At 49.9% G+C, this 14,961-nt stretch overlaps 1 protein-coding gene across 3 annotated transcripts in view; it reads left to right on the forward strand.

Moving 5' to 3' along the window:
* The window catches only part of CDH4 (cadherin 4), a 548,956-nt gene that overhangs the window by 84,370 nt on the left and 449,625 nt on the right, over positions 1–14,961 (forward strand). The gene's annotated exons all lie outside the window — the stretch shown is intronic.

The raw sequence follows: 14,961 nt of genomic DNA on the forward strand, positions 1-14,961 counted from the left end.
CAAGAAAGAGCCAGGCAGGCAGCATCTCGGGAGAAGAGAGGTCTAGACGAGGGCACAGCACGTGCAGGGGCCTGAGAGGGACGGGACGTACGCCGGGCCCCGTGGACAGCGGGAAGGAAGCCCTGAGCATGGTCAGCAGCAAGGGAAACGTGCAGACTCAGGGGAGCTTGGGAAGCACCAGGAAAAGGGTGATGGGTGAGCAGAAGCAGCCAGGGAATGTTTCTCCTGGTGAGTGAGTCAGAACAAGCAGATCTGGAAAGCTTCAGGTCTGAATTGTCCAGGGCCAGCATTTCCATGTGTCTCTTATACACTTACCAGGAGTTAACCGACAGACCAATATCCAGCCTGAAGCAAGGCCTTGAAAAAGCATGGTGCCTGGTTCTGATAGCACTCTCTCCACCTCCTTCATTGGGGCCTTTCCGATCAGTGGCTGGGCACCCCGGGAGGTGGCATCTCCCAGAGACGCAGCCTGTGGGCTGGGGACAAGGCAGCAGCACCCTCAAAGCCCTTTGCCTTCCTTCTGCTGATGCCTCTGAGGGCTCTCCCGCCTTCACATCGGAGACAGGAACATTCATGGCCCCACTGAAGCCCCAGGAGCCCCCCAGGGCCTGGCCTCTGTGGGGACTCCTCCAGCTGTGTCTGCAGGGCTCAGCCCGGGCTCCTCTCTCTTCTACAGTCAGTACAGAGGTTCCCAAGGGGAGCTTGGGGCCCATCTAGCCAGGTCATAGCCCACCATATTCCTGGATTTCAGGCTTCTGTGGGCATCTGCGTGGCGTATATGCTGTCCGCAAGTGGTCAGGAACATGCACAAAATGTTGCTTTCTTAGAATCCAAGGATGGCAGGCTGACCTATGCCTTGCTTCTAGTAAGTGGACTTTGAAAGGAGGGGAACATCTCTGGTTCAAACCCAAGCAATGGTGAGGCTGTTTCCATAAGAGATAATGAAGAGCAAGGAGGCTTATATGATTCCCAGCGGTTCTCAGAGTGTGGGCCCCAGGCCAGCAGTGTCAGCATCACCTGTTAGAAATTCAGATTCTCTGTGGACCTACTGACTCTGGAACTCCTGGCCTGGGGACCAGCATTGTGTTTTAACAAGCCCTCCAGGGGTTCTGATGCACTCTGAGGTTGACGACTCGCTGCCCTGGACTACATGTACATACTTGCTCCATCCTGGTTGTCAGCTGGGACACTTGTAAATACACTTTCCAGGCTGGATCAGAGGCCAGGCTGGTGACCTTTTCTCCTTTGATTTGGTGTGTGTGGTTGTTTTTATTTTAGTATTTTTCCCCCTGAGATGGTTCCTGAACAATATCTGAAATATTAATGCCAACAAGAATGTATAACTGTGTTTTAAAGAATAGAAAAATAAGCTCCCAACATAAAGATAGACCCTTACGTGTCCAATAGGAGCCCCTGCCTGACTGAATTGTGTGTTCATCATTTCCTGTAACACTCATTGTTTTGTTTTGCTTGTTGATTGAGCTTTACAAAAATGGAAAATCATACCAGATGCTCTGTGATCTGGCTTTTCTCACTCAGTGCTGAGAACCAGCCTAGAAAAAGATTAACCATGTAGACTCTGGAGCCAACCATTGGGTTCAAGTCCCAGTGCTGCCCCTGGGGTCTGGAGCAAGCCCACCCAGCCCCCTGGGCCTCTGCTTTCTCGCCTGGAAAACATACTTCTGGTGCGTTTACAAAGTGCAGTTATGTGCATCTGGTTGTGCCTGCAGCTTTTTTGTTTTTAATTTTTGGCTGCGTTGGGTCTCAGTTGTGGCACGTGGGCTTCTCTCTCCTTGTGGCACACAGGCTCTAGAGTGCGTGTGCTCCGTAGTTGCGGCACGCGGGCTTAGTTGCCCTGCGGCATGTGGGATCTTAGTTTTCCGACCAGGGATCCAACCCACGTGCCCTGCATTGGAAGGCAGATTCTTAACTACTGGACCACCAGGGAAGTCCCCTGTGCCTGCAGTTTTTTAAATTAAAAAATACATGTTTTACGTGACTCCCTCGTGTTGCTGTTATAGTTGTGATTTGTTCATTGTCACTGCCCCACAGCTTGTATGAATATAGTGTAATTTATTCACCTGCCTGTTGATGGACATTTGATTTGTTTCCAGTTTTTTTCCTTTTATGAATGGTACTTCTCTGAACTTTTTAATTTCAGGTTTCTCATGTCGATGTGTAAGTTTCCCTTGTTAACAGACCCACAATGAAATTGCTGGCTTGTAGACTAAGATCTGCTTACTTTCAACTTTAATAGAAAACATCACATTGTTTTCCAAAGCGATAGGGAAAACGGACACTCCCATCAGCAGTGTATTAGAATTCCTATTGCTCCAAGTACTTTTCAGTCTTTGGTCCGATATTTAAAAGATGTTTGACTTGTCATTGGGTGGTATCATTTCCATTTCCAAAATTCTTAATGAGGTTGAACATCTTTTCATATGTTTGCTTGACCTTTTTCTTTTATTTCTGTTGTTAAACTTTCGTTTGGTCTTTTACTCATTTTTCTGCTATCATTTCCTTACTGATCTATAGTAGTTTTTTTATATACTCTAGATACTAATTCTTTATTAGATTTGTTTTGGGAAATATTTTCTCCCTACTGGTATCCTGTCTTTCAGCTTTCTTTATGGTGTCCTTTGGTAAACACAAGTTCTTAATTGAGTGCTGGGGAAGTTATCAGTCATTTTCTGTATATATTGATTCTTTTGTGTGCCTTACTTAGGAAATTCTTCCAAAGTCGTATAAATATTCTGCTACATTTGCTTCTAAAATTTTTCTAAAAGTTCAGGTTTAAGTTCTTCATCCTTTGGGAACTGGTTTTGTCAATGATGTGAGCCAGAAATCCAATTTCACTTCATTCTTTATGAATAGCTGATTGTTCTAGACAGTAGATTGGGTAACTATTCCTTTTCCTACTAATTTTCAATACCAGTTCTTCATATGGAAATTTTTCATATGTGTGTGGATGTGTTTCTGGATTTTTTATTTGTTGAAACCTGCACCAGTGCCACCCTAGGTTAATGAAGCCCTTATTCTTAAGTCTCGGAGTCGTGTAGGCACAGTTCCCCCTCGTTCTCACCAAGACCGTCCTGCCTCTTCTTGATCCTTTGCTCTTCCATAGAAAATCTCTTTCCACAAAAATACTCTGAACTTTTCATTAGAATTTCTTTGAACCTAAAGGCCAGTCAGGTGAAAACTGACATATTTACGCTAGAGATCTCCATTATGCAGATATTCTAATTTTTCTGTAATATTGTATAATTTTCTCCCTAAAGTCCTTGCACATTTCTCGTTAGAGCTACTTATGGTTACTTCATATTTTTTATGTGATTAGAAACAACATCTCTTATTAAATTACATGTTCTACCCATTCTGTGGTATTGAAAAGCAATGAACACTTGTAAAATTCTATCTAGCAATCTGTTGTTTATTATTTTTAATAAATTATAGGTTAATTGGGGTTCTTCCAAGTGGATAATCATATCATCCATGAATACTGTTATTTTTGTTTCTTCCCATCTTTGTATCTTTGACCGTCCTTCCTTACTAATCAGTCAGTGTTAACTGGAGATATCAGTAGCAGGTGACTTTGTCTGGTCCCTCATCTGAAGACCCTAAGGACTCATCATTAGCTGGTGTTTGCTGTATGTTTAACAAGATTATTCTTCATGAGCTTTAAGAAGGGGCTCTTTCATTCCCAGTTTGCTATGACATTTTCTTGGGACTTTTTTCCTTCTGTTGAGATAATCTTGTAATTTCCCTCTTTAATCTGTTCCCGGAGAAAATTGCATGAATACACAAATTTGTGTCGCTGGGATAAACTCTGCCTGGCCATGGGAGACAATTTGCTGGATTTAGTTTGCTGAGTTTTACATCTGTGCTGAAGAGGAAGATTAACTGTAATTTATCCTTGTACTTTTGTGGCTTGATTTTGGCATTAAGGTTATACCAGCTTTGTGAAACCAAACAGGGAGGGCTCCCTCGTTTTCTGCTCTCTAGGGAAATTACATAGGATTAAAATCCTCTCTTGATTGCTGGGTAGAACTTACCTGTAAATCCCCCAGGCCGTGTTTGCATGTGTGTCCTCACATGTGTGAATGTGCGGGCGTGCATGTGGACACATGCATGTGTGTACCTGTGTGTATGAACACTGTTGGTGACCAGCGTGTTTTCCTCGGTGATTAGAGGACCAGTAGGTCCTACTTACCATCTTGCTTATTGCTGAGCTCCTGCATCTAGTTCATCTCTAGCAAGTGTCTGCAGCATTGGATCTCATCTTAAGGTGAGGCTCCTGTCTTGGTTGAGAGTCCCCTAAAAGGAGAGCCTGCCACAAGGATGGGGTGCAAGCTGCTTATTTGGGGCATGAGACCAGGAAGCTTAGGGAGGGGTGACAGAGCAAGGAGGAAAACCAAAAAAGGATGTATTAATGGGGGTCACGGACTTGAGGAACTTCAGCTCAGTCTCTCTGGGGACCCCCTAGGAGGCCAAATAGATCCCACTGCAAGGAAGGAGGAGGCCAGCCTTCACCCAGCACCCCACCCGCCAGTCACTGGCTGGGGTGTCCACCCGGCAGGCCCAGTCTGCCCAGGCACTGACTCACAAGTGTCCCAGCCGCAGTCACACTGGGGCCCAGGGTTATGGGCAGGGCTCCTGAAGTATCCTCTAGGGTTCCCGTGAACACCTGGTCCCGCAAGCTCCCCGGGTCTGAACACATCTGATGCTTGTCTTTGGTTAACTGCTCGCTCTGTGCCAGATACTTTCCAGAGCTGAAGGCGCCCCAGTAAATGAGGTTGACATTAAGACAAGCTAGTAACTAAGGAGGTAGACACACAAGTCAGCCTCAGAATTCCAGCTGCTTCTAAGCGAGGCCGGTTAGAACAGCCTTGTATACACTAAGGGAACATGCTGAAGAGACACGGGACTCAGCCTGAAGGGGCTCCTGCTGGCCCCGTCTGGGGACATTTGAGAATCAGAAACGAATGATGAATGAGGACAGTAGTGGGTCATAACCTATAGAATAAGGTAAGAATCCTTGAGTCCACACTGACAGTTAAAAAAAAATGACGGTGGGCAGGGTCAGAGGCTCCTTACAGCAGAACATCAGCTAATGAATGAGGAGTGAGTGACGGACCCAGAAAATCACCGTTTAACAAGCACATAATAATAGTTGATATAGGGAGGAGGCGCCAGTAGGTGCCAAATCTAGTTGGTGAAGGTTGAGGAGCAAAGGATGTGTATATAATACCTCTCTGAAGATACTGTTTATAAGATAAACAGTAAATTTCATGGGAGAAACCTGGCAGACACTGTCTTGCGAAGTGATCGAAGTTAACATCACCAGAAACAGAGCAAATCGTGACCGCGTGCCTCCTGGCATAAGGCACTGAGAAGGACACAGCATTCTGTGGTATCCTTAAATATCCTGAATTTACTCATGGGGAACCATCACACAAACCCAAATTGAGGAACATTCTGTAGTAACATTTACATTCTAAACTAAATGTCTTAAGTCATGAAACACAGAAACTGATTAAATTTCCAGTCAAACAAAATTTGAGTGGAAGCAACAGAGTACAATGCCCGATCTGGGATTTTTCTCTTTTTTTTCTTTTTTTCCCTAAAAGGACATGCTTGGGACAGTTAGTGAAATCTGGGTAAGGTCTGTAGATGAGATTAAATGTTGAGTCAACGTCATCGCCCTGATCTTGATACCTGAACTGGGATGTGTAAGAGGACGTGCTTGGCTCTAGAGAATATGCATGAGAGTACTTATTAGAGATCAAGCAAGTGGGGGTTAAGGAAATGTACATGAAGGGAATATGGGAATTATTTGCCGTATTCTTGTAACTTTTCTGTAAGTCTGAAATTATATTGAAATAAGAGTAAAAAAAAAAAATGTAAGTGAGCAATGTCAGATTCAGAGAGATGGGATCCAGGGAGCTCTTTAGATCAGATGGTCAGAGAAGACCCCTGCAGAGGCACCATTTGAGTTGAGATGTGAATGAGGAGAAGGCAGCGGCCACACTGATCAGAGAGAGCAGAGGTGCAGGTGGCCACAGCGGGAAGCTTTCCAGAGTCCTGGGGACACAAAAAGGCCCTGTCTTGAGGCTTTAGCTCAGGAGGAGGAGGGATAGTGGGAGAGGGGCAGGAACCAGAGCACGGGTAGGGTGTGGATTCTATCCTGGGTATTGGGGAGCCTGGGGGAAGGTTTCTAAGCAGCACAGTGTCTGGTGTGTCACTTGTCTGCTGCTGATGGGAGAACTGATTGGGGACCAGGTGGGCCTTCCAGCCAGGAAGGCCATTGCTGCCATCCAGGTGGAGTTGCCATCCATGCTGGAGGCCCACACCTGGGAGAGCAGTGGGGGAGGGACGTGAAGAGGAGTGGATGGTTCAGATATGTTCTGCAGGTGGAGCTGGGGGGCCCCGGGGGGAGACGAGGCTCAGAGATGACCCTGTCCTTTCATCTTGAGCACCTGGGTAGAGAGCTGGGCTGAATCCGTAGGCTCCGTGCTTTCAAGGAGCTCCTGGCTCTGAGATAAATGCCGATGGTGGCCTGTGTGATGCACGCAGGATGGGAAGGAGCTGGTGGCGGGCATGGGGCGTTGGGGCGGGGGGGCATTCTCCGAGGCCAGGGCATCCAGGGGCCTTTATACCTCCCATGGCCACGCCTCCTCCCTCTGACTGGCAGGCCTCTGACCTCTCGTGGGTCATTGTTTGCACCAGGACGGGGCATTTCATCCTCAAAGGTCCAGGACCAACTATTCGTTGGTTCTAAGTCCTGGAGAAGGAGTCAGACGCTGCTATCCCGGGCTTGTAACATGACCACGTTAGGATAAGACAGATCATTCCAGCGAGTTGCTTAAATACCGATTGCATCTCTTAACTTTGTAAATAAATCAGTGGTAAATTTTTACAGTATTGTTTTTACAGAGGCTATAATGTGAAGGCAATTTTTTCCCCGTCGCCTGGATATCAAGCTCTTTTAATGAGAGTACCCAAAACGACTCCGTAAAACTTGGTTTGGGGTAGGCTGCGATGAGGCTTAGTGCTGTGCCCAAGCGTGGAGGGGTCCAGGAACCCACGGCGACCCTCTTGCCAGAGCCAGGAAACAGCAGAGCGCCTGCCTTGGTCCTGTCTCTTGTCTCCGCCCCGCCTGTCCCCCCAGGATGTCAGCTGTGAGGGTGGTGGTCACTTCCTGGGAAAGATTGGGAACGCACAGCTTGGGGGTTTTTATTTGGGAGCTTGCCTACTTTTTAATTGGCCTCGGTGTGAATGAATGGATTTGTTCTGTGTGCAGCCAGCGGGGCTGGGCGCTGGAGCGTGTAATCTGATCGCAGCCTGGTGCACTGAGCCCTGCACAAGCCTCTGGAGCCGCCCTGATTGCTTTGGCCGCGGGCTGCACAGGGCCTGGTAGGGACTGTTCGGGGATGGTGGGGGGAGGGGAGAGGAGGCACACTCGGCCCTGGAGAGCCTCCACTCTGAGTTTGGAGGCCAAAGGGCACTTTTGTCAACTTGCAGCGTCTTCTGGAGACCACCCTGGGGCTTGTCCTGGGGGGAGGGCGGAGAGACAGTCTCTTCCTGGGACAGCGCCATATACACACACAACACACACCGCCAGCATCCAGGAGGCATCAGTAGACTCCCTGCTTCTCGCTCAGGAACTGGGCGACTCTGCAGACATACTTCAAACTGCCAGGCCACAGTCCAGCCAGCAAAGGCCATCCAGCTAGTGTGGTGCAGACAGACCATCTGGTCACCCTCCAGACTCCTCCTTGTTTCTCTTTCGGGGGCTTCTCAGCCCTTTGGCCATTCTGCGCTTGAACACCTCCCTGCCCCCCCCCCAGACCAGCAGGCCTTTGTCGCAGGGTCCACACCTCCAGGCGATGTGGAATGTGCGTGCTTCCAGCTTGGTCACTGGATCGCGGCCCTGAGAGTGAGGGCTGTGTGTTCCTGTGGGACCCCAGAACTGCACTGCGAGAACCCAGCGGAAGACTCGGGTGCCGGAAACCAGCTTCACCGCAGTGCTGGGCATATCTCGGAGGCAGGTTTAGCATCTGAGATCTTCCTCTGCCATGGTGTGGCTCCATCTTCTGCCCCTCACCTCTGCCAAGTGTTTGCTGCTGTCATCTGTGGACACACAGCAAGCCGGTCTCGTTAAGATGACTGAGAAGTGGGGTTTGATCCGGTGTTTGTAAACGCACTGCCCATTTCAGGTGAAGGAAATCACTCTACGTGAATCCACGTTCCCACGCTGGGGTTCCACGTTCCCACACTGGGATCCACGCCTGAATTCAGTGCTTTTGTTCTACGTCTGTGATCCTGTGTCCACCTCTGACACTTTGTGCTGGCTGGGTCTTTTGGCCCCAGAAGAAGCACGTGGCCAGCTTGGCTGCCCAGTCGTCCCTGAGGGCCAAACACCACACCCTCCCAGGCCCCATCCATCCTTTGTGTCTGACTCAGCCCCTGTCCTGCAGTCACACGGCCAGGGTGTGGCCGGAGTCACACGCAGCTGTGTCAGGACCTGGTACCCCAGCCTTTCCTGCCCAGTATTCATGTCCAGAGAAAACCAGCAAGGCCGGTGCCTCAGCACACAGGCTCGCTCTGTCTCTCAGTCACCACAGTCTTGCCCGGGTACTATGCTCCGTGGACACTGTGCTCCACGGACACCGTGCTCCGTGGACATTGCTCCCTGTAGTTTAGGAAAATCCACGTGCAGATACAGTGGCTTCACTTGGACCATGAGTGGCAAATTCCTCTCTCAATAAAGTGGGAGCAGCCAGGAGCAGCCTCCAACCTGGCTGGACCACTGGCACCTTGGCAACACTCATGAGCCTGCAGAGATCTTGGTCACCCTGGCACCACTTCTGGGGGACCCCCAGGCTGGGCCTCCCTGGCACCAACCCCAAGCCAGCCAGCTATCAATGTCATCTCACATGAGGAGCAAACCTTGTCCCCCAGGCCTTTGCCAGGTGGAAGGAGGGCCAGCTCTTTAGTAGTAGGACACGGTCACTGGGTTAGAATGCAACATCGCATGTCTAGGGTCAGGCCAAAAGTGCATTGCAGCTCCTGGCAATGAGATGAAATGTTCTAAACCTGCAGCATAAAGGCGCAGTCAGGCCAGATCCCGTGTCTTTTATGTGCCTCGTGCAGTGTTTCAGATCTTTGTTTTTTCATTCAGATGTCAACACTTAATCATATTTTTCATAAAAATCATTCTTTCTGGCTTGTTTTCTAACACAGTGGAGGCTCTGGCTGCGGGACCCATTCCTGCTGGCAGAGATGGCCGGCTGGGGCATCAGTGGCCCTTGGTCAGGATGGGTTCCCTGTGTCTTCACCGCTCCCACCCAGCCCTGTTGCCCGGGGTTAAAGTCGTGTGCCTTTGTGCACGTGACACTCAACACCAGTCAAGTCCGGGGCCCAGGACAGTCATAGCTCTGAGGGGAGAGCCAGCAGAGATCGGTGAGCAGGAAGGCTGTCTGCACCGTTTTGCACCAGATGAGTGAAACAGGCTGTGCCCTTTCAATCGCTCATTTTGGATTCTTGGAGACTCATTCAAGGGCTCCTTTTATTGTTCTAAAAACAGCAGTGATATTCTTTGTTCTTTGCAGATAGTGCAGCAGAATTTCGTCCTGGGCCTCTCAGGACCATTTGGACTTAAATCGAGAAAAAGCAGCAGATAAAACTATACAAAACCCTCGCTGTCTCTGACCTCCCCGCTAAACAGGACTAGAAACCAGAAACCAGGGCCATCACTTCTCATACCAGGCTTACACCTGAATTGTCTGGTGACCTTGGCCAGTTGTGGGCGGTATCAGGGCTATTTTGTCAACTGTGAAATCACAATCGTAATTCTTCCCTTCTGGATGCTATTGGGTTGAAAACATCAAGGGCACCATAAGTGCTCAGTGTGATTTATTCAAATGCGTGGTGGCATGAAGAGGTGGAAATACGTGTGTAACGGTGTAAACTCTTGGGACTCACATTGAACACGTGGGACCCCCTGGCCTCTGCAGAAATGACGGAAACAGACGTGGATGCTGCTACTCACAGAGCAGGGGGTGGTCCCTGGGTGCAGGTGCAGGCGCCTGGGGTGCACGTGGCAGGTTTGGGGGAGCCTAGAGCTACGAAGATCATGGTGCTCCTGATGGCAGGGAGTCAGCCAGCTTTGACAGCTCAGCCCCTCTGAGTTTCTAAACATTTGTCAAACACCTGCTGTGGATTAGGAATGGACCTTGGTGCTGGCTTTCTGACAGTAGGATGGCATGGCCCCTCCTGAGGAGCTCACGGGCTAATAGGGGAGGAAGAGTTAGAAAGGAGAGGTATGACCCCTTCACACACAGGATCCGGGAAGGCTGCTCAGAGGAGCTGATGGCCAGGCTGGCGGGTGGGGAGGGCGTGAGCTGTGAGGTCGACCAGGGCATCGCTTCACAGCAGCGTGGCATGTCAGGGCACACCTGGGGAGTTCCCAGGGAGTCCAGAGAAGGGGGTGCTCTCGGGGTTGGAGTTAAGAGTGTTGACTTGAGTCAGACTGCCTGGACTCAGGTCCTGGCTCCTCCACTACTTCCCCTGTGGCCTTGGACAAGTTACTTAAGTTGTCTGGGTCTCTGTTCTCTCATTTGGAAAATGGGATAAAAATACCCACCTCACAGCGTTTTTATAAGGTTGGTACTTAAAAGAATGCTTGGCATCTGTTAAGTGCTCAGTAAAGTTAATGGTGATGGTGGTCCTTGTGGTAGAGATGGTGCTAGGTGATGGTGGTGACCATTACGGTGGTGGTTGTGATGCTGATGGTGATGAAGGTGATGGTGGTGGTGACGACCAAAGTACTGGAGGTGATAGAACTGGTTGTGGGCTGGGGGTGGTGGTCATAGTTCATAGTGGAGGTGATGGTGGAGGTCCCTGCGGTAGAGATGGGATTGCTGATGGTGGTGATTGTGTGATGGTGCTGGTGGTTATGTGGTTGTATGGTGTTGATGATGGTGCTGGTGGTGGTGATGTGGTAGAGATCGTGGTCCCGGTGGCGACTGTTATTGTGTGTTGGTGGTGAAGATGGTAGAGTGGGTGGTGAGGTTCTGTTGTCTGCACCCCACTGGTGTTGGTGAGGTGAGCATAGAATCCGTGAGAAAGTGGCCACGAGGATGAATCACCCTGGAATTCTGTGGTGTGGAACGTGAGTGCTGTTAGAAAAAGCCTCGGGAGAGGGAGGGCCAGAGTAGCGGGGGTCGTCTTCCTGGAGAGAGCGAGGCTCGGACCGGGACTAGGAGGGGAGGCCAGCTTGCCCCGGTTGGAGAAACGGCCCCAGTGCAGGTGTGGAGGCTGGACAAGCCTGGGGCCAGCAGAGCGAGCGGGCGAGATCGAGGGGGTAGGGGCGGGAGCCATGGACTTGGGCATGGTGAGCATGGGAGACGCCTACCCGGGGCAGAGTTCAGATTAGCCGTCGGGGGAGGGCCTGCCCTGGAACAGCCGCTTCCTGTGTGTTCTTCCCCTGTGGTTCACGTGGTCCCTCCTTTCTGTGGGACCAGCACGGACCCTCCGGCCAGCCCTGGGAGGGGTGCTGAGATTTCCACGGCACAGGTGAAGGACACAGGCTCAGGGGTATGGTGAAACTTCTCCGAGTCACCCAGATGTGTGCGCCAAGCCAGGACCGCAGGCGGTATGAGGCATGCCCACACGGCCCCTCTTCCCAGAAGGTTCCCTTGGCGGGTATCCTGGAACCACCGGCTTCCTGGGTGGTCCCCATGGAAAGACGTGTTTCCTGAGTCGAAAACCCGCTTCTCCTGCCTGTAGGGCTGCCTCCTTCATCCCCACCCGGGAGCACTAGTCAGGCAAGCTCGGAGCCGTAGGACGATCAAAATACGAACGTGCACCCACCGCCAGTTCGTGACGGGCGGCTGCTGTCGTTCATGTCTGCGTTGCCAAGGTAACTGGGGATTTGGAAGGGACGGCTGGTGACATATTTTGCAAGCAGCGCTCTGTAATTATTGAAGACTTTGTGGCTTGATCTAAAACTGAGCAGGGAGCGTGGCCGTCTCTCGTGGCCTGTTCACCGAGGAGCTCGGGCTGCCGCTTCTGCTTTTCCCGCTTTCTTTAAAGAATGCTGCGGGTAGGGACTCCTGGGTTCTGGCAGGTCCAGAGGGTCCGGCCCCGTGTGTGCCAGTGGACGGCCGAGTTGTTGGGTGGCCTCTACCCTTCTGTCCCTGTCTCTCCCACTTGCACCCCTGGCCTCAGTGCGAAACATCCTGGCACCAAGACTTTGCCGAGTGCCACTTGGATGAGAAGTGATCGTTAAGGTGAACTTGAAGTGTCATCGATCCTCGGGGGCGTGTGGGATGCTCGGGATGGTACTGGGCCCAGGGGCCCTCCCACCCTGCGCAGGTGGCGACCTTGCTGCTTTAGCTCCTCAGTGCATGTAGGGACGGAACCCATCCCCATCCAAAGCCCCGATGCCCCTGGGAGCTTTGAGTAAGACTGACCTCATGCGAATTCTAAGAGCCTCTGGAACTTCTCTCTGGAAGGAAGGGAAGCTGGTCTTTCTCCTCTCAGCTCAGATCTGAAACAAAACCGCCTGCCAATGGCTTTCCGTAACCAACTGACCACCTTCGCTTCCAAACCTCAGAGTCTTTAATCAGGTCCAAAGGGCGTGCACCGAATTCTCAGAAACAATTCCGTGTTAAGCTCATTTCGTGTCCCTTTCAGAACCAGAAGCTCCTAGGCTGTTACAACGTAGGAATCACGGTTTAAGGTTTAAGGCAACCCTTCAGTGCCCTGTAAATGGCGCTACCATCCCTCCCCATCTGACTTCTTAAGGTGGCGCCCCACACAGGTCTGGACCTCACTGGGTCGACCCCTAGGACTGTGGCTGAAGAGCGGTCAGCATGGACCCCGTAAGGAGTGGGTAGGCAGGTCCAGGGTCCCTCCTTGTGTCCCCATGTGTAAGCACTACTGTGACTGCTCTGTCTTTTTAGTTCTTAATGTAGTGCTGGCTTTGCTTGATCTGAATGAACATGTTTGGGGAAAGTGGTTTTACAAGTTTCATTGGGCTACAGGTTTCCTTCCTTGAAAAGTTTGAGCGTACAGTGGACTAGGTTCCTGAGGCTGCTGTAACAAGGTGTGGGCAGGGTTGTGCCCCCTGCAGGCTCTCGGGGAGGGTCCTTCCTGCCTCTTCCAGCTTCTGGGGCCTACGTCCCTGGGCTTGTGGCCGCATTCCTCCAAGCTCTGCCTCCGTCTCCACAGGGCTTCTCTCCTCTGTGTGTCTCTTATAAGAATCCTTGTCACTGGATTTGGGGCCCAACCAGATAACCCAGGATATTCTCTTTATCTCCAGATTTTGAATTATGTCTGCAAACTTTCTTTTTCTAAATAAGGTGACATACACAGTTTCCAGGGCTTGACATGGACGTATCTTTTGGGGAGGGAGCATCATTCAACCCACCATATGTAGTTTTGGTTAGAGGAATAAAAGATGGCTTAGCATAACTGGTAAACTTTTACTTTGAAGTAATTACAGATTTACAGGGTAGTTGCAAAGATAGTACAGAAAGGTCCCTTTACCCAATTTCCCCTACCTGTAACCTGTCCCATGACTCTAGTACAACATCGCAAGCCAGGAAGTTGACGGTTGGTACCGTCCTCATATTGGAGGCATAATCTTTCGAGGGCTTAATTTCAAGCCAGAGAGATGTGTGTTTACATCCCAAGCCCCCGCTTCATAGCTGTGTGACTTTAAGTAAAGTCTTCACCATCCTGACCCCAGGGTTTTTTTGGGGTTTTTTTACTTATGAAAGGGGAGTTTGAGAATGCCAGGTAGGGTGACTGTGAAAATTAGGAGGTGATACGGATGCTGGGCTGCACCATCTCGCCTGCCTGTGGCGTGGCGGGGGCGCTTCCTTTTGATAGATTAAAGCTGGAGCTTAGAACATGGTGCGTTTCAGGATCTGCTCCTTGGGAGGGTCTGGAGATCAGATGTGAAACACATACGTGGTTTCGGAGTGAGCCACTCGGCTAGGTCTCCTTGGCTCCAGGAAGAGCTCTGCTCTCTCAGCCCCTGATGGGCAAGCCCACAGGATAGAGCTACCTTAACTGGCAGTCAGCCATGCAAAGTATTCCTGCCCTTCTCCCAGATACCAAGCAGGACAGAATAGTTACAATACATCCACGATTTTTATAGTTATCGAAGTTAGTCCAGCGTAGGAAAATCCTGAAGGCCATTAAGCAAATCCGGAACCTCCTCTCCCCGAGGGAGAAGGCACTGGTGGAGGTGCTCTTATTTAAATACCCTGTCCCTCCCTGCAGTTTACAGCGTAACTATCACTTTTTGCAACCTAAAATGGAGGAGAGGGATGGTCCTACTTTAAAAAAAAAGGATATTCAAATGCCTCATTAAAATGCATTGATTTGGCTAAGGATCCTTCTAAGGAGCAGTAGAAAAATTGCAGTGACATTCTTTCCCGTTCTCACTGTTGAACCAACTCTACTCACCGCCCCTGTGCTGGAACAGTCTTTGCTTAAGTCCCCACTGCAAGTTTTAGAAGTGTAGTGTCAACTTCAGGAATATAAAACAAGAAGAATCGCTTCAGGTAGCATTGCTTAGAGCGGAGACAAATCATTCAAAGAAAATCAGACGATAATTGGCCTTTGTTTAAAGTGGAGAGTTATGCAGATAAGGATGGCGTAGATAATTTTGTGGCAGACTTTTTTTTATTACACAGTCTAATTTGATATTGTCCTGGGAAGCCGTCCCTTTGAATATTCAACAAAAGCAACAAGGCACCCAGAGAGAAGGTATTAAGGGTATTATTTTTGCATAATTTATATTCAGTGACAGCCATTGCCTGCTTCACTTCATCACACATTTATGGGGAGACTGCTCAATTCTTCCGATCTCATTAAGCTATTTATTCATTGTAATGAATGGTTTTAATGTACAGCATTAAGGTTATGCCACACTGAACTGTTAAA

This window comes from Globicephala melas, chromosome 15 (genome assembly GCF_963455315.2).
Source record: "Globicephala melas chromosome 15, mGloMel1.2, whole genome shotgun sequence".
NCBI classification, from domain to species: domain Eukaryota; kingdom Metazoa; phylum Chordata; class Mammalia; order Artiodactyla; family Delphinidae; genus Globicephala; species Globicephala melas.